At 41.3% G+C, this 18,898-nt stretch overlaps 1 protein-coding gene and 1 pseudogene across 2 annotated transcripts in view; one reads left to right on the forward strand and one right to left on the reverse strand.

Annotated features, from left to right (window-relative positions):
• COG3 (component of oligomeric golgi complex 3) overlaps window positions 1–18,898 on the forward strand; it is a 91,077-nt gene that overhangs the window by 1,096 nt on the left and 71,083 nt on the right. The gene's annotated exons all lie outside the window — the stretch shown is intronic.
• On the reverse strand, window positions 432–2,578 carry LOC308243668 (60 kDa heat shock protein, mitochondrial-like; annotated as a pseudogene). The gene is made up of 3 exons: window positions 2,446–2,578; window positions 2,145–2,240; window positions 432–1,909 (listed from the first exon to the last, which is right to left on the reverse strand). The product of its transcript is annotated as a 60 kDa heat shock protein, mitochondrial-like (transcript).

Raw genomic sequence — 18,898 nt, forward strand, 5'->3', positions numbered from 1 at the left:
TACACAAAGGTTGTCACATAATTGGATCTTTCTCTACTTTGTACACAATTATTACTCGCCACAGAAAGGCTGCTTAACTTTTCACTGGATAATGGCAAACATGAAAATCCTCATTTTAACAGAATAGTAGTAAAAATGCCTTTGATTTAAGTTGAAAGACGTATATTGTGCATGGCTCTTACACTTATCTGGAATGTACAAATATCTTTTTATAAAAAAATACAAAACAAATTATGTGTAGGCATGGATAATGACAGCAGTAAATCTTTATGTATGTTGTCAACTAAAACCAGTAACTGATGGTTATAGTGGTTTTCTTAAACATTAGCCATCCTTTTCTTCAGTCATTTTCTTCAAGTGACTTCTCTGAAGCACTTCCTTGAGCGTCCTCTCATAGTTCTCACTGATAATGGTAAAGCCCTGTTCTAGGATTAGAACATGCCACCTTCCATACCACCTCCCATTCCACCCATTTCACCCATTGCAGGGTCTTTCTCTTCTTTAGGAATTTCTGTGACTGCAACTTCTGCTGTGGTTAACAGAGAGGCCATTCTATTACCAACCAGTAAAGCAGTTCTTACAATCTTAGTTTGATCAATGATTCCTTTTTATACCATATTCGCAGAATCTCCAAGCATAGTGTCATAATCAACTTCTGAGGAACTTTGCATAATCTTTTTCAACTATCAACGATCCCTCAACACCTGCATTCTTAGCAATGTTCATTGCAGGAATTTTGAAGTGCTTTTTAAAAGATAATTTCTATACCAATTTTTTTATTTTCATGCATTTAATGAGTCCAAGGCTGGAATGCACTGAAGCAGGGCACAACCCCTTCCCAGAGCAATGTCTTCTTTAACAGCAGCTTGTGTAGCATTGAGGGCATGTTACTCTCTTTCTTTTCATTCATTTCCATGTCACTTGTGCCAGCAAACTTCAGCACAGCTACTCCATCTGAGAGTTTTGCCAGACATTCATTTAGTTTTTCCTTTTCATATTCCTTTTCGGATATCTGTTGGATGATTTCTTGAATATGTTTTTAAATTTGAGCCATGTCACCTTTTCCTTTCAAGAGCATGGCATCATCTTTGGTCACAGTGACCTCTCCAATTTTTCCTAACATGAGGCTGAACATTTTCAAAATTTAGGGTTAATTTTTCTTCTTTAAACACTGTACCACTAGTAGCAATAGCCATGTCTTTAAGCTAGTTCTTTCTATTGTCACCAAAACCTGGAGCTTTGACTGCTACAACCAGAAGACCAACTTTTAGCCTAGTCAAAACGAGTGTACTTAGAACTTCTCCATCAACATCTTCAGCAATTATGACCAGGGGCTTACGGTGAGCATTGGCAGTTTCAAGAGCAGGTACAATGGACTGAACTCTGCAAATTTTCTTTTCACTCAATTGAACATAGGCATCTTGGAATTCACATTACTGACCTTTTGATGTATTAATGAAGTATGGAGAAATATAACCTCGATCAAATTTCCATGCCTTCAGTAAATTCTAATTCATCATTCAGTATTTTTCCATCGTTTACTGTGATGATGCAGTTTCTTCCAATCTTTTTCATTGCATCAGAAATGATGTTTCCAATTTCTTTGTTTCCGTTTGCAGAAATCATAGCAACCTGAGCAATTTTTTCAGGGGTTGTCACAGGTTTAGACTGTTTCATAAGTTCAGCAATTATAGCATCAACAGCTAACATCACACCTGATTTCCACTGGATTAGCACCTTTGCTAATTTTCTCAGCCTTCCTTGGCAGCAGAATGTACCAATACAGTAGCAGCAGTGGTGCCATCCCCAGCTCCTTCATTTGTATTATTGGCAACATCTTGAACAAATTTAGTGCTAATATTTTTGTATTTATCTTTTAAGTCAATGGACTTAGCAATGATCACACCATCTTTTTTAAAAAAATATATTTTATTGATTTTCTTACAGAGAGGAAGGGAGAGGGATTAGAGAGTTTGAAACATTGATGAGAGAGAAACATCAATCAGCTGCCTCCTGCACACCCCCTGCTGGGGATGTGCCCGCAACCAAGGTACATGCCCTTGACCAGAATCGAACCAGGGACCCTTGAGTCCACAGGCCGACGCTCTATCCACTGAGCCAAACCAGTTAGGGCGTGATCACACCATCTTTTCTTACTTTGGGACTTTCCTAACTCTGTCCAGTAATCACTGTTCTTCCCTTTGGCCCCATAGTAACAGCTACAGCATCAGCTAAAAGGTCTACACCTTACAGCCGGGGGGTGGGGGGGAACCTTTTTTCTGCAAAGGACCATTTGTATACTTTCAACATCACTTGAGAGCCATACAGAATTATCAATTTGAAAATTAACATGCTATATTTGGTTAAACATTTGGTTAACTCACCCCTAATGCCTTGGCAGGGCCGGACCAAATGATTTTGGCCCAGGGGCCGGACATTCCCCACCCTTACCTTAAAGTATTAAGGCTAAAGCATCTGCACCAAATTTTATATCTTTGGCATAAGCCCGAGCGTGATAAGGAGCCAGTGCCCTGGACACTGGCCTAATCTGGCGAAGGACTTCATGTAATCGAAGCATTTCTGTGGGGTTAGCAGGGCATGTGAGCAGTGAGGCAGGCTGTGGCAAGTGAGGATGAAAGCATTATTATTATTTTAAAAAAAATATATTTTATTGATTTTTTACAGAGAGGAAGGGAGAGGGATAGAGAGTCAGAAACATCGATGAGAGAGAAACATCAATCAGCTGCCTCCTGCACACTCTCCACTGGGTATGTGCCCGCAACCAAGATACATGTCCTTGACCGGAATCGAACCTGGGACCCTTGAGTCCACAGGCCGATGCTCTATCCACTGAGCCAAAAACTGGTCAGGGCGAAAGCATTATTTTTATATGATTTGGAATTGTGTCCAAAGGCAGATTAAATCTCTAGGGACTTTAACTTTTTTTTCTGCCCTCAAACTTTAGAGGTTAAGAACTCTGATTTGAAAGTTGCTTCACTTTTATTATTTCACTAGTAGCCCTGCGCACGAATTTGTGCGCCAGTAGCTTTCTGTGGGGCCTGGCTGCTCCATGCCCGCTGCCCAGAGGCTCTCCATGGCCCAGAGGCCCATCTGCAGCTGGGCACAGAACACTTGTCTAGTCGCCGGGGCAACGAAGCAAGCATTCCACCAGGCCGCTCATGCTGCCTGCTCTCAGTGGCCGCCCCCTGGGACTGGAGGACTCTGGCAGGGCTGAGAGGACTGGGCGCTGCCATCTTGTGGCTATAGGCGCTGCCATCTTTGTAACGGAGTGACAGTTAATTTGCATATTACCCTTTTATTAGATAGGATGCTTTGCCATAAAATAGAGGTGTTCTTTCTTGGGTTTCTCTGTCCACCTCTAGGATGCTATGCTGGAAGTGGATTTGAAATAAATGAGGAAGTAGGTGGAAATTTCTTTGGTTTGATGATCAAAGTCTTTTATGCTCTGGACAATAGAAGTTATTTGCTCTGTAAATATTCTAGTCGGTTTGATTTGGCCTGATACTGAAGCAGGATCGACATCACAACAGGGGTGAGGGTATTTCACAAGAAATATAACCCAATTTGTTTTTATTGTCATGGGTCATAAACTTTTATTTCTTATTCTCATTGAACTTAAAGGAAAGGGTTTTGAGTGAAGTAAATGGAATCTTCATTTTCACCCCATTCTTTCACATTTGTGCAATATAATACCTATCATTAGCCTTAATGCAGTCATTGAACATATACACTGTGGGCTAAGAATTGAGGATAGAAAGATAAGTAAGTCAAGATCCCTTGCCCTAACTCAGTGGTCGGCAAACTGCGGCTCGCGAGCCACATGCGGTTTGCCGCTCTGTTGACTAATGAGTTTGCCGACCCCTGCCTTAGGGAAAAACATTTTAATAATGTACTAATGTCTTTAACCTGAAGTCAAAACTTCTGGGTAAGGGTAATGCCTTACGCAGTGGTCGGCAAACTCATTAGTCAACAGAGCGGCAAACCGCGGCTCGTGCCGCATGTGGCTTGCGAGCCGCAGTTTGCCGACCACTGCCCTAACTGGTTTGGCTCAGTGGATAGAGTGTCAGCCTGTGGACTGAAGGGTCCCAGGTTCGATTCTGGTCAAGGGCATGTATCTTAGTTGCAGGCACATACCCAGTAGGGAGTATGCAGGAGGCAGCTGATCGATGTTTCTCTCTCATTGATGTTTCTAACTCTCTATCCCTCTCCCTTCCTCTCTGTAAAAAATCAATAAAATATATTTAAAAAAAAATCCCTAGCCTCATGTTGCTGACATAATTGTGATGATCATGAGCATGTATAAAAGAACAAGAAAGGTAATTTCAGATGGTGATCCATGACATAAGGAAAAAACCAGGCTGGTATGACACTAAGGGATGAGGTGTGCCTTTAGGCAAGGAAGGAAGGTCTTTTCTAAGAGAGTAACAGAGAACTCATGATGGAAAATAAGAAGCTAGTCTTGCAAAGACAAATATTAAATATAATATTTAAGCTGGAGGAAAAAGTAATGCAGTCTTGGGTAGGGGATGAGCTTGACAAGTTCAAGCATTCACTGAGGGTCTTCTGGTATATGCAAAATGAAATAACCTGGTATTTACCCAACCTGCAATCTTTAAGGGGCAAGTTCTCATTGCTCTTCAGCTCTCCATAGCCCTCATTTCCCTTTACTAAAGTGTTTATGTGTCTGGTGGGAAGACTTAGAATTGATTTTTTTCTCCCTTTCCCCCCCTTACCACTCATTTTAACAGTGGTGCTGAAAAAAGAATGCCTAAATTTTTACTTTGTCTAAACAGTATATCTCTAAAGGATTTTCCATAGTGTTTCACAATTTTCATGAAATAAATTACATCCTGTACAGCTGGAACTAGGCAAGTTAGTTGAATAGCAAGAGTCCAGCTAACTCTCTGCAAATATCATAAAGCCATTACCTTTTTTAGAAAATAGCTTTCTCTTTTATGAAGGAGAACTAATCTTATCTTGGAAAGGAGTTATACCTTTTTATTTAGTGTTAGATAAGGGAATTTGTGGTGGAAAATTTTCAGTAGAATATTAGGTGAACTGGTTTCTTTCTTTTTTTTTTTTTTAAATATATTTTATTGATTTGTTACAGAGAGGAAGTGAAAGGGATAGAGAGTTAGAAACAACGATGGGAGAGAAACATCGATCAGCTGCCTCTTGCACACCTCCTACTGGGGACATGCCCGCAACCAAGGTACATGCCCTTGACCGGAATCGAACCTGGGACCCTTCAGTCCGCAGGCCGACGCTCTATCCACTGAGCCAAACCGGTTTCGGCTGAACTGGTTTCTTGTAGCCAGGGCATTTTTTTTTTTTCTTTCAGTAGTGAGGGCCATTTTCTTTTCTGCTGGACTTAGTAATCCTTTTTCTTTTTTAAATATATTTTTATTGATTTCAGAGGGAAGGGAGAGGGAGAGAGAGATAGAAACATTAATGATGAGAGAGAATCATTGATTGGTTGCCTCCTGCACACCCTACACTGGGGATTGGGCCCACAACCCAGGCTTGTGTTCTGACAGGGAATGGAACTGTGCTCTCTTGTTCATGAGTCGATGCTCAGCCACTGAGCCATACCGGCCAGACCGATCTTAGTAATTCTTGATAAAAAACTAAAATAATTTGCCCTGAAATTTACTTGTAATTTACTGTTACAATTGTTTTCCTAAAGCCTGTGGAACCTTAGACATGATGTTTAACTTTTCTGAGCCTGTTTTATTCTTTTTTCTTTTTTTTTTTAAATAAGTCGCCTTTTTAAAAAAATATGTGTGTGTGTGTTTTTTTTTAAATTGATTTCAAAGAAGAAGGGAGAGGGAGAGAGAGAGAACCATCAATGATAGCGAGAATCACCAATTGGCTGCCTCCTGCACACCCCACACTGGGGATCGAGCCCACAACCTGGGCATGTGCCATGACTGGGAATCAAACCGTTCCCTTCTGGTTCATAGGTCAACGCTCAGCCACGGAGCCATGCCAGCCGGGCTGTTTTCTTCTTTATGATAACTCTTACCTCATGAGTTGTAAGAAGGAAATGAAATCATGTAAGTAACGTACACATGGCAAGCTACCTGCTAGTATTTTTCATGTGCTTTTCCTCCTCTAAATGTTTAACACCTAAAAAAATAGATTAGAATCTTATGATCCTGAGCTGGTACAAGTGCCACTCAGACCAAAGGTAAGAAAAGAAGAGATTAGTACCTCAAAGAAAGTTCTAAGACTCAATCTTTACCTTTTCAATGATTTGTTGCAAATAGAGACAGTAACGTCAGGTTTCATTTAGGGAATAAATTGATTAGAGTGTTTATAAAAGTGATATTCTCTAACCCAGAACTTTGCAAGAAGTCAAGTTTGGGAGAGTAAGATGTATTTGCTTGCTCTTTCCTGGACCTGTTAAGCTGGTCAGGCAAGGCTAGATGGTTTGTTGTAATTAGTATTTAATATGTTAGTGTCTCTATTTGCATAAACTAGACAGTAGTATTCTATGACTGCCAATCAGGAAGCTAGATCTGTGCACTTCTCTCTCTGGTGGTAAATGTCTGCTCCTTTTGGAATCCAGGACAGGGCAGGTAAGCCAGACATTCAGTCATCTCCACTTCAGGAGTGAGTGAGAGGTCAGACAGGAAAATTTGTGATACCACCACCCTACTTCCTGATTTGCCATTCTGTTCCAGGTGCTTTGAGAAAAGAAGACAGTTTGGTAAAAGTGCCTAATAGGAGATTTTCTCATATGCTATTTTCCCCTTTTTATTGAATTTATTGGAGTGACACTGGTTAACAAAATTATGCAGTTTTCAGGTACACAATTCCACAGCACATCATCTGTACACTGTATTGTGTGTTCACCACTCCAAGACAAGTCTCCTTCCATCACCATTAATCCTTCCTATACTCTCCTCCACTTCCCCCCACACCCCTCACACCCCAGCAGTCACCACACTGTTGTTTGTGTCCATGAGTTTTTTCTTTTTGCTTTATTGCTCAAACGCCTCCAGCTTCCACCCCTCGCCCCCTAACGGCTGTCAGACTGCTCTCTATCTATGAGTCTGTCTCTGTTTTGCGTGGTAGTTCAGTTTGTTAGATTCCAAATATGAGTGAAATCATATGGTACATGTCTTTCTCTGACCAGCTCATTTCACTTAGTGTAATGCTCTCCAGGTCAATCCATGCTGTCACAAAGGGTAAGATTTCCTTCTTTTTACAGCCGAGTAGTATTCCATTGTGTAAACCTACCTTTTTTATCCGCTCATCTACTGATGGACACTTGGGCTGCTTCCAAATCTTGGCTATCCTATATAATAAAAGGGTAATATGCAAATAGACTGAACGGCGGAACAACTGAACAACCAATCAAAGTGTAATATGCTAATGCAGTGGTCGGCAAACAGCGGCTCGCGAGCCACATGCTCCTTGGCCCCTTGAGTGTGGCTCTTCCACAAAATACCACGGCCTGGGCGAGTCTATTTTGAAGAAGTGGTGTTAGAAGAAGTTTAAGTTTAAAAAATTTGGCTCTCAAAAGAAATCTCAATCGTTGTACTGTTGATATTTGGCTCTGTTGACTAATGAGTTTGCCGACCACTGTGCTAATGATATGCTAAGGTTGCTCAACCTCTCGCTATGACATGCACTGACCACCAGGGGGCAGATGCTCCAACCAGTAGGTTAGCTTACTGTGGGTGTCCAGCCGATCGGGACTGAGGGAGATGGGCCAGACATGCCCTGGAGCCCTCCTGCCATCCCTCCCCATTCCGATTGTGCGCTGGTAGGGTCCCTCAGCCTGGCCTGTGCTCTCTTGCAATTCGGGACCCCCTTGGGGATGTTGGAGATCTGGTTTCAGCCCGATCCTGCAGGTCACACCCCTTGGGAGGGCGACAGATGCAGAGCTCATGGCTGGCGAGCGCTGCTGTGGCAGCACCAGCCTCTCCTAATCGGGACTGATTGGGCGCGAGTCCACGGCAGGCACAGTGGGGCCGGGATGAGCGGGAGCGGCATGTAGGAGCTGCAGGCGGCGTTGGACTACAGGTTTCAGCCCGATCCCTGCAGGTCACCCAGAGGGACCCTCACCTGTGCATGAATTCGTGCACCGGGCCTCTAGTTATAAATAATGCTGCAATGAATGTAGGGGTGCATATGTTCTTTGGAATTAGTGTTTGGGGTTTCTTTGGATTATATTCCTAGAAGTGGAATTGCAGGTTATAAGGCAGTTCCAACTTAAATTTTATTTATTTATTGTCTAAAGTTTTACATTTGTCTCCTTTTTCCCTGATTGACCCCCCCCCCCCCAATTTAAATTTTTTGATGTAACTCCATACTGCTTTCCACAGTGGCTGCACCAGTCTGCATTCCACCAATAGTGCACGAGGTGTTCCTTTTTCTCCACATCCTTGCCAGCACTTGTTGTTTGTTGATTTATTAATGAGCCGTTCTTACAGGTGTGAGGTGATATCATATTGTGGCTTAATTTGCATTTCTCTGATGATTAGTGACATAGAGCCTCTTTTCATATGTCTATTGGCCATCCTCTTTGGAGAAGTGTCGCTTCAGGTTCTTTGCCCACTTTTTAATTGTATTGTTTGTTCTTTTGGTGTTGAATTTTATAAATTCTTTATAAATTTTGCATATTAACTCCTTATCAGATGTATTGTTGGTGAATATGTTCTCCCATTCAGTGGTTTGTCTTTTCATTTTGTTGATGCTTTCTTTCACTGTGCAAGAAATTTTTAGTTTGAAGTACTAGTAATCCCATTTCTTTATTTTTTTCTTTTGTTTTCCCTTGCTTGAGGAGATATGCCAGGAAAAATATTGCTATGAGAAATGTCTGAGATTTTACTGCCTATGTTTTCTTCTAGGATATTTATGGTTTCGAGCCTAACATTTAAGTCTTCAATCCATTTTTCTTTTACAAAGAAGTCTTTTTTTAAAAAAATATTTTATATTGATTTCAGAGAGGAAGAGAGAGGGTGAGAGATAGAATCATCAATGATGAGAGAGAATCATTGATTGGCTGCCTCCTGCACGCCCACCACTGGGGATTGAGCCTGCAACCCGGGCATGTGCCCTTGATCAGAATCGAACCCGGGACCCTTCAGTCCCCAGGCTCTGTCCTCTGAGGCAAAACAGCTAGGGCAGTCTTCAATCCATTCTAAGTTTATTCTTGTGTATGGTGTAAGAAGGTGGTCTAGTTTCATTTTTTTTTTTTTTTTTTTGCATTTTCCCCAGCACCATTTATAGAGTAGACTGTCTTTACCTCATTGTATGTTTTTGCCTCTTTTGTCAAATATTTTACTATAAAGGTGTGAGTTTATTTCTGGACTCCCTATTCTGTTCCATGGATCTATAAGTCTGTTTTTATGCCAGTACCATGCTGTTTTTATTACTATGGCCTGTAGCATAGTTTGATATCGGATAGCCATGATTCCTTCCACTTTATTGTTCTTTCTCAAGATTGCTGTGGCTATTTGGGGTCTTTTGAGGTTCTATATAAATTTTTGGAATATAGATTGTTTGGGGGGTAAGGACATTTTAATGATGTTAAGTTTTCCTATCCATGAACATGGTATATTCTCGCACATATTTGTGTCTTCTTCACTTTCTTTCTTCAGTCTTATAATTTTCAAGTACAGGTCTTTTACATCCTAGATTAAATTTATTTCTAGGTATTTTATTTTTTTTGAAGCAATTGTGAATTGGATTTTTTTTAGTTTTCCTTTCTGAAAGTTCTTTATTAGTGTATAAAATTGCACGGATTTCTGGATATTTATTTTGTATCCTGCTACTTTACTAAATTCATTTATCAGATCTAGTAGTTTTTTGGTGGAATCTTTAGAGTTCTCAATACAATATCATGTCATCTGCAAATAATGACAGTTTTACTTCTTCCTTTCCAATTAGATGCCTTTTATTTCTTCTTTTTGTCTGATTGGCTAGGACTTCCAGTACTATGTTGACTAAGAGTGGTCATCCTGTTTTGTTCCTAATCTTAAGGAATTTTTGCCTATTGAGTATGATGTTGGCTGTGATTTTATCATACCTGGGCTTTATTATGTTGAGGTATGTTTCCTTTGTTTCTACTTTGCTGAGAGTTTTTTTAAAATCATAAATGGGTGCTAGTTTTTCATATGCTCTTTAAAAAAACTTGTTTTGTTACTTTAAAAAATCATTTGTTAGAAGTGATTGCATTGTGGCTTCTCTCTTGCTTGGTTTGAGAGAAAATGTTTTGTGTTAGTGAGAACAAGGGAACTGGACAGGAAGCTTCCTTCTGCTTCTGGTGTTTAAAAGTCCTTATGATTGAATAGTAGTTAGTATTTGTGCATAAAGTAATGAAATAGAATGTTCTTTCATACATTTAATCTATTATATTTACTCACAACATCTAGGTTACAGATTATAACTGGAACTTGTATAGTATCTTCTCAAGTGTCCAGAGTTTTCATGTGATCTTATTTTTAAAGTAAATTAGAGGATAAATATTTTTTGGTTCAAATGACAGACTGAGCACATGTGTATGATACCCTTGGATCCTTTTGACATGATAGTAAATAAATGTGTGGCACACCAAAAACAAAGATGGTATAAAAACCATTAATATAGTTAAATTGATTAAAAGTTGGGTGGGTGTGGGGAAGGATTTTACTTTTCATGTGAGCTTTTCTCATGATTTAGAATAAAAAATACTATGCTTGTGTGTTATGGAAAATTTCTATAAAAGAAGATTGATAACAATTGCAAGTTATCTCTTTACTTCGTTCTACTTTGAAAGTTCTTCATTCTACCCTCAAATTCCTTAGAAATATTTCTTAAGTTGTAAATATTGGTATTGCCTCAGAGAAGAATTGGAAGGACAGAGAAGATGGGGAAAGAAGGGAGATTTGCTTTTTCACTTAATTATTTTTTTTCAAATAAATCTTTATTCAGATTATTACAATTATTTCTCCTTTTTCCCCCCATAGCTCCCCTCCACCCATTTCCCACCCCACCTTCTGCTCTTACCTCCCCCTCACTGTCCTCATCCATAGGTGTATGATTTTTGTCCATTCTCTTCATGAACCCCCCATACCCCTTTCCCCCTGAGAATTATCAGTCCACTCCCTTTCTATGCCCCTGATTCTATTATATTCACCAGATTATTCTGTTCCTCAGGTTTTTAATTCACTTGATTTTTAGGTTCACTTGTTGATAGATATGTATTTGTTGTTCATAATTTTTATCTTTACTTTTTTCTTCTTCCTCTTCTTTAAGAATACCTTTCAGCATTTCATATAATACTGGTTTGGTGGTGATGAACTCCTTTAGCTTTTTCTTGTCTGTGAAACTCTTTATCTGCCCTTCAATTCTGAATGATAGCTTTGCTGGGTAGAGTAATCTTGGTTGTAGGTTCTTGCTATTCATCACATTGAAAATTTCTTGCCACTCTCGTCTGGCCTGCATAGTTTCTGTTGAAAAGTCAGCTGACAGTCGTATGGGTGCTCCCTTGTAGGTAACTAACTGTTTTTCTCTTGCTGCTTTTAATATTCTCTCTTTGTCTTTTGCTCTTGGCATTTTAATTATGATGTGTCTTGGTGTGGTCCTCTTTGGATTCCTTTTGTTTGGGGTTCTGTGGGCTTCCTGGACTTGTAAGTCTATTTCTTTCACCAGGTGGGGGAAGTTTTTGGTCATTATTTCTTCAAATAGGTTTTCAGTATCTTGCTCTCTCTCTTCTTCTGGCACCCCCATAATTCTGATGTTGGTACGCTTGAAGTTGTCCCAGAGTCTTCTTACATTATCTTCAACTTTTTGGATTTTTTTTTTGCTTTTTGCTTTTTCGGTTGAGTGTTTTTTGCTTCTTTGTATTTCAATTCTTTGACTTGATTCTTGTGTTCCTCTTGTCTGTTTTTGGGTCTCTGTATAATATTTTTTATTTCAGTCAGTGTATGTTTAATTTCTAGTTGGTCCTTTTTCATATCATCGAGGGTCTCGTTATATTTATCGGCCTTTTCTAGGATATTCTTAAAAAGCCTTATAACCGTGGTTTTGAATTCTATATCCAGTCGTTTGTTTTCCTCCATTTCTTTCGTTTGTGATCTGATTCTTTGACGCCGCATTTTCACTGCTTCCCTGAGTTGGTAAGGTAGATTTGTGTGCTAGGTTTCCAATATGGCCCAGTGGGTCTGCCTCCCCAGTTAACCTGAGGTGGACACTCTTGGTGCACCCCTTTGTGGACTGTGTGTACAGCCTTGTTGTAATTAAGTCTTTATTGTTGTTGGTATCACTGGGAAGAATCGACCTCCAGGCCAGTTGGCTGTAAGGATCAGCTGTGTCTATGCTGGGAGAAGTTCAGTGCTGGAGACAGCCTTATAGGATTAGACTTGCCAAGTTGCAATAGCCTCTGTGCTCAGCTTGGATGGGGTGGAGTCTCAGTCTTGGCTTCCCGTCAGCCTTGCCCTTGCGCGCACGTGCATGCCTTCAGACCTCTGCCTTCCTGGCTCCTGAGTCTCCGCCCGAGAGTCCAGACTCCCCCCACAAGAGCGTGGGTCCCCAGGGGCTCGCCTGGAACTGGGGTTCACTGCAGTCAGAACTGGGGCTCAGTGCAGTCAGGAGCCTCTGACTCCCTTCCACTAGGGAAAGCCTGTGGCAACCTCCGCAGCCTTTGTGCGCACTGGCGAGCGCGCGCTTTCAGTCCTCCGCCTTCCCCGGCTCCCGAGTCTCCGCCCGAGAGTCCAGACTCCCCCCACAAGAGCGTGGGTTCCCAGGGGCTTGCCTGGAACTGGGGTTCACTGCAGTCAGAACTGGGGCTCAGTGCAGTCAGGGGCCTCTGACTCCCTTCCACTAGGGAAAGCCTGTGGCAACCTCCGCAGCCTTTGTGCGCACTGGCGCGCGCGCGCTTTCAGTCCTCCGCCTTCCCCGGCTCCCGAGTCTCCGCCCGAGAGTCCAGACTCCCCCCACAAGAGCGTGGGTCCCCAGGGGCTCGCCTGGAACTGGGGTTCACTGCAGTCAGAACTGGGGCTCAGTGCAGTCAGGATCCTCTGACTCCCTTCCACTAGGAAAAGCCTGTGGCAACCTCCGCAGCCTTTGTGCGCACTGGTGCGCGCGCGCTTTCAGTCCTCCGCCTTCCCCGTCTCCCGAGTCTCCTCCCGAGAGTCCAGACTCCCCCCTAAGAGCGTGGGTCCCCAGGGGCTCGCCCGGAACTGGGGTTCAGTGCAGTCAGAACTGGGGTTCAGTGCGGTCGGGGGCTGCCTTCCCACTTCCGCCAGAGAAAGTCAGCCAGGCTCTCAGCCGCCCTTCCTCTCTGCGCGCACAAAGACCCTTTGCCGTACGTCCCAATTCTCTGTGAGCTTTTCTCTTTCCTTCTAGTTGTAGAATTTTCACTCAGCCAGCTTTCCTGTGGTTCTGGATGGTGTCCGTTCTGTCTTTTAGTTGTAGTTTTGAAATTGTTGTGCGAGGCAGCAGTTTAGGTGTTTACCTATGCCGCCATCTTGGTTTCTCTCACTTAATTATTTTGTACTCCTGGGCTTTTTTTTAAAATAATGGGCCTATTATAGTTTAACTAGAGGCCTGGAGCATGGATTTGTGCATGAGGGAGGGGGATGTCCCTCAGTTTGGCCTGCACCCTCTCGCTATCTGGGACCCCTTGGGGGATGTCCCGACTGCTGGTTTAGGCCTGATTCCTGCAGGACATCAGCAGTCGGACATCCCCCGAGGGATGTAGCAGTGTTCCAAGTGGCAGGCATCCAGGGAGGAGCCCAAACCGGAGTGGGCGCCATGCTGCTGGTGCTCGTCCTGGTCTGGCCCGCTGTGCCTGCCGCTGCTGCTGCTTGGTAGCACTGCTGCGGAGTCAGGAGAGGCTCCCGTTGCTGCAGCTGCGCTTGCCAGTCATGAGCCCAGCTTCTGGCTGAGCAGTGCTCCCTTGTGGGAGCACATTGACCACCGGGTGCAGCTCCTGCGTTGAGCGTTTGCCCCCCCCTGGTGGTCAGTGCATGTCATAGCAACTGGTCGACCGATTATTCCAGTCGTTTGGTCATAATGGTCGCTTAAGCTTTTATATATGTAGATGACAATTAGAGAGTTATGAATTTAAAGTAAGTAAATTCCATTTTTTCCTTATACCTTGTTGAAAGACAATGGAAAATGCTACATATTAAATGCAAAAGGCAAGGTGTGTATAGTGTACTGTTATTTGGTTTATAAAAAGATACACTTCCTTTGTATATGCATAGACTATCTTAGGAAAGATTCATGAGAAACTAGTAACATTGATAGCCTCTGAGGAGGAAACTGCATGGTTGGGAAATAGGGTCAATCCAAAGCAGACTTTTCACTGAATAGTCTTTGAATTTTGTGCCATGTGAATTTATTACCTATTTAAATAAATATGTTTTTTAAAAAATATGTTTTTACTGATTTTTTAGAGAGAGGGAGAGGGAGAGAAAGTTAGAAACATCAATTAGAGAGAAACATCGATCAGCTGCATGTACCCTACCAGGGATTGAATCCTCAACCTGGGCATGTGCCCTGACCGGAAATTGAACTGGGGATCTCTTTAGTTCATAGGTCTAGGCTCAACCACTGAGCCACACAGGCTGGGCTAAAGAAATATTTAAAAAATGACTGTCTGTATATTAAAAATTATTTTGAAATGAGAAACTTTATATCTGGAATTTATTATTATTATTTTTAAGAGAGCTTAAATCTCATTTTATTATTTTTAATCCTCTGAGGATATTTTTCCATTTATTTTATTTATTTATTTTTTTAGAGAGAGGGACAGAGAGAAATATCAATGTGAGAGAAACACATCAATTGGTTGCCTCCTGCATGCACCCTGACCTGGGCCGGGGAGAACCCTGCCACCGAGGTACATGTCCTTGACTGGAATTGAACCCAGGACCTTTCAGTCCACAGGCTGATGCTCTATCCACTAAGCCAAACTGTCTAGGGCTGGACTTTGTTATATATTATTAGGTAATACCAGAATTAGTAGTATGTGCTGTCATGAACTATGATAGAATACTAGAGGCCTGGTGCACAAATTTGTGCATGGGTGGGGTCTGGCCGCCTGCCCTGATTGGGGCCAATCAGGCCAGGCCGGCTGGCGGAGGGGCCGTGGGCGGTTGGCCGGCCAGCCCCACCCCCTGGTTGAACTCCCAGTTGAACTCGCAGTTGAACTCCCGGTTGAGGGGACAATTTGCATATTAGCCTTTTATTATATAGGATGATTATTACATTACTTTTTCATTTTGTAAAACTGATAACACAACCAGAGTTTTGAAACTTACCTACATTACTTTTAAGATATAATATTTTTTTTCTCAAAGGAAATTGAATTAAAGATAGATATGGGTCTGGATGGTATTGTAGGACTGGATTTTGCAAGGTCCTTTGAATGTTTTCAGTATTTTAAGTGACTGCCCTAGGTTTATAACATTTATTTAATTAGACATAGTCTACCTTTAAATATTATACTACTTCATGTATAATGTAAGAACCTTACAACAGTATGCTCCTATTTCTCCCTCTTTTATGTGCTGTTGTTGTCATACATATGCTATAAAGCCATAATAATACATTGCTATTGTTTTTGCTTTTAACATTTGTCTTTCTGAATGATTAAAAGTAAAGAAAAATGATTATATTTACCTCTATTTTAACTATTTCTGGAGCTTCTCAGGTTTTTCTTTTGGTAGATCCAGGTTTCCATCTCATATTATATTCCATCTGTCTGTAGAACTTCCTTTAACGTTTCTTCTAGTACAGGTCTGCAGGAAATGCATTTTCTGCTGTTTAGACATTTTATTTCTCTTTCCTGTAAAAAAGACATTCTCAGTAGGTAAAGAATTATGATTTACCCTTTTTTGGCTTTGTCTCTTAAAAGATGTTGCTTCATTGTTTTCTGGTAAGTCTGCTATAATTTTTATTTTCATTCTTCTGTATATAATGTGTCTTTATCGTGACTGCCTTCAGGATTTTCTCTTTAACTTTGGTTTTCAGGAGTTTGAATATGATGTGTCTAGATGTATGTCTATGTATTCTGCTTGTAATTCTTTGAGCTTCTCAGAGCTGTAGTTTGTTGTCTTTCATTATTTTTGGAAAATTCTCAACTATTATCTCTTTAAATATATTTTTTTACCCTATTCTCTCCTTATTTTGGGATCCAAATTCCATATACATTAGTTGACTTGACATCATCCACAGTTCTTGGATCCACAGTTTCTGTGTTTCTACTGTTTCCTCTTTATGGGTTATTTTATTGACCTATCATCTAGTTCACTGATTCTTTCTTTAACTGTGTTGAGTGTATTGATGAGTCCATTGCAGGTATTTTTAAAAAATATATATTTTTATTGATTTTAGAGAGAAAGAGAGAAATAGAAACATCAATGATGAGAGACAATCATTGATTGGCTGCCTCCTGCATGCCCCCTACTGGGGATCGAGCCTGCAACCCAGGCACGTGCCCTTGACCGGAATCGAACTCGGGACCCTTCAGTCTGCAGGCCGATGCTCTGTCTACTGAGCCAAGTCAGCTAGGGTGCAGGTATTTTTTATCTCAGTTGTTATGATATTTATTTTTGACACTTAAGTTTTCATTTTTCTGCTGAAATTCTGCATCTGTTCATTTATTTTAAATCTATCTTATACCAGAGCTTTTATAACTAACCTATTAGTTACATATTAGTAATATAGTTACAGTTATTTAAATCCATTATCTGATAGTTGGAGTATCCAGGTCATTTCTGATTCTGGCTCTGTTGAGTGCTTTGTCTCTTGGCAATGAGTTGTTGTTTTTGTCCCCCCTTCCTTGCTTTATTATTATTAGTAGAGGCCCGATGCACGAAATTTGTGCAAAGGGCTTGGCCCTCACAGCAGCCCTGGCTTCATCCGGAAGGTCGTTCGCTGTCTGGTCTAATTAGCATATTACGCTTTTATTATTATAGATTTTTTTGTTAATCCCCATTTGAGGATATTTTCCATTGATTTTTATTATTTTTCTTCTTTATTTTATTTTTAAATACATGTTATTTTTATTTTATTTATTTTTTAAATATATTTTTATTGATTTCAGAGAGGAAGGGAAAGGGAGAGAGAGAGAAACATCAATGATGAGGGAGAATCATTGATTGTCTGCCTCCTGCATGCCCCCTACTGGAGATCTAGCTTGCAACCCAGGCATGTGCCCTTGACTGGAATTGAACTCGGGACTCTTCAGTCTGCAGGCCTACACTCTATCCATTGAGCCAAACTGGCTACGGCTAAAATATGTTTTTATTGATTCTTTTTCTTTTAGAGAGAGAGGAAGGGGGAGGGATAGAAAGATAGAAACATCAATGACAGAGAAATATAATTGATTGGCTGCCTCCTGCACACCCTCTACTGGGGATTGAACCCGCAACCCACGTACATGCCCTTGACCGGAATAGAACCTGTGACCCTTTGGTGGGTGGGCCAACACTTTAATCCCTAAGTCACACCACCCAAGGCTTCCCTTGCTTTTTAATGTAATTTTGAGTAAATACTGGACATTGTGTTCAGGGCAGTTCAGAATGAGGAAAATAGTATTCGTGTGTTGAAATAAGAACACCTCTTTAGTTAGATTCTTTTTTTTTTTTTAATATATTTTATTGATTTTTTACAGAGAGGAAGAAAGAGGAATAGTCAGAAACATCGATGAGAGAGAAAATCTATCAGCTGCCTCCTGCATACCTCCTACTGGGGATGTGCCCGCAACCAAGTTACATGCCCTTGACCAGAATCGAACCCAGGACCTTTCAGTCCGCAGGCTGACGCTCTATCCACTGAGCCAAACCGGTTTTGGCTCTTTAGTTAGATTCTTATGGGGAGTTGAATCAGTCTAGTCAGGAGTTGAGCTAGGTTCAGTTTTGTTGTTGCTCTGGCTACCTTTTAGTTCACTGATTCTTTAGCTGTGTTGAGTGTACTGATGAAACCACTGTGGGTATTTTAAAAAAATATTTTTATTGATTTTAGAGAGGAAGGGAGAGGGAGAGAGAAACATCAGTGATGAGAGAGAATCTGATTTCAAATTTCTCTAGTGTTACCTTTTGCATAGCGTTGGGGCTGGGTTTCTGCAGGGTTTTCTTAACATTTCTCCTCTGCCCTCAGCTTTTGGTAAGCTGTGTGCCTATGTCTCAGAGAGTGTCTGTGCTTTGCCCCTCTCATAGCAGTAGATGCTGGTGTTTTCTAGCCTCGGGTAGTGAGTGGTAGGTGTGAGTTTTCTGTCATCCATATCTAGCCTCAGTCTGATGCAGGCGCTTTGCTCGTGGGTCTTGGAGATGGAGATTTCTCATTGATTCTGCTCTCCTCTGGTCGTACCAGACTTCTATTGTTCTAGGTCTTGGATTGTTTCTTGCCTCTCTTGTAGGGTTAGTAGTGTTTTCTCTTCTCTTTCTCCAGCCTTAGTGGGTCTTCCTCTAAGTTCTAGGGATGATGGGGTGCTGCTTTTTTTTTTTAGTTTCTTAAGAGTTTTTTCCACTGGGAAGAAGGGTCTGGATGAGGCTTTATGCTATGCTTTCCCACAACCATCTCCTTTTTGAGGCCTGCACCACTTGTTCTCATTCTTTCTCGGGAGCATGGAGGTCTGGGAAGAAAACCATGTGTGTGGGTGCCAAATCCTTTTGTGTTTGTGGCTTCCAGGCATTTTGTACTTACACCCTAGCCTTTTACAATTTGTAAGAAATTTTAGCTGAATTCTTACCTACTTGTATGCTGCTTGTTATTTCTTTTTCCATGATCATGCTCACATTCTGTCTCTCTGGAGGTGCCCATCTCACATGGATTTTAAGCTACTTGGGTACTCTGTAATCTCAGCCCTCTGATGGATTCAAGAATAGTTATGCTTTTGTAGATTATTTGTCTTTTTCTTATTAGGGTGCAA

This window comes from Plecotus auritus, assembly GCF_963455305.1.
Source record: "Plecotus auritus genome assembly, chromosome: 3".
Lineage (NCBI taxonomy): Eukaryota > Metazoa > Chordata > Mammalia > Chiroptera > Vespertilionidae > Plecotus > Plecotus auritus.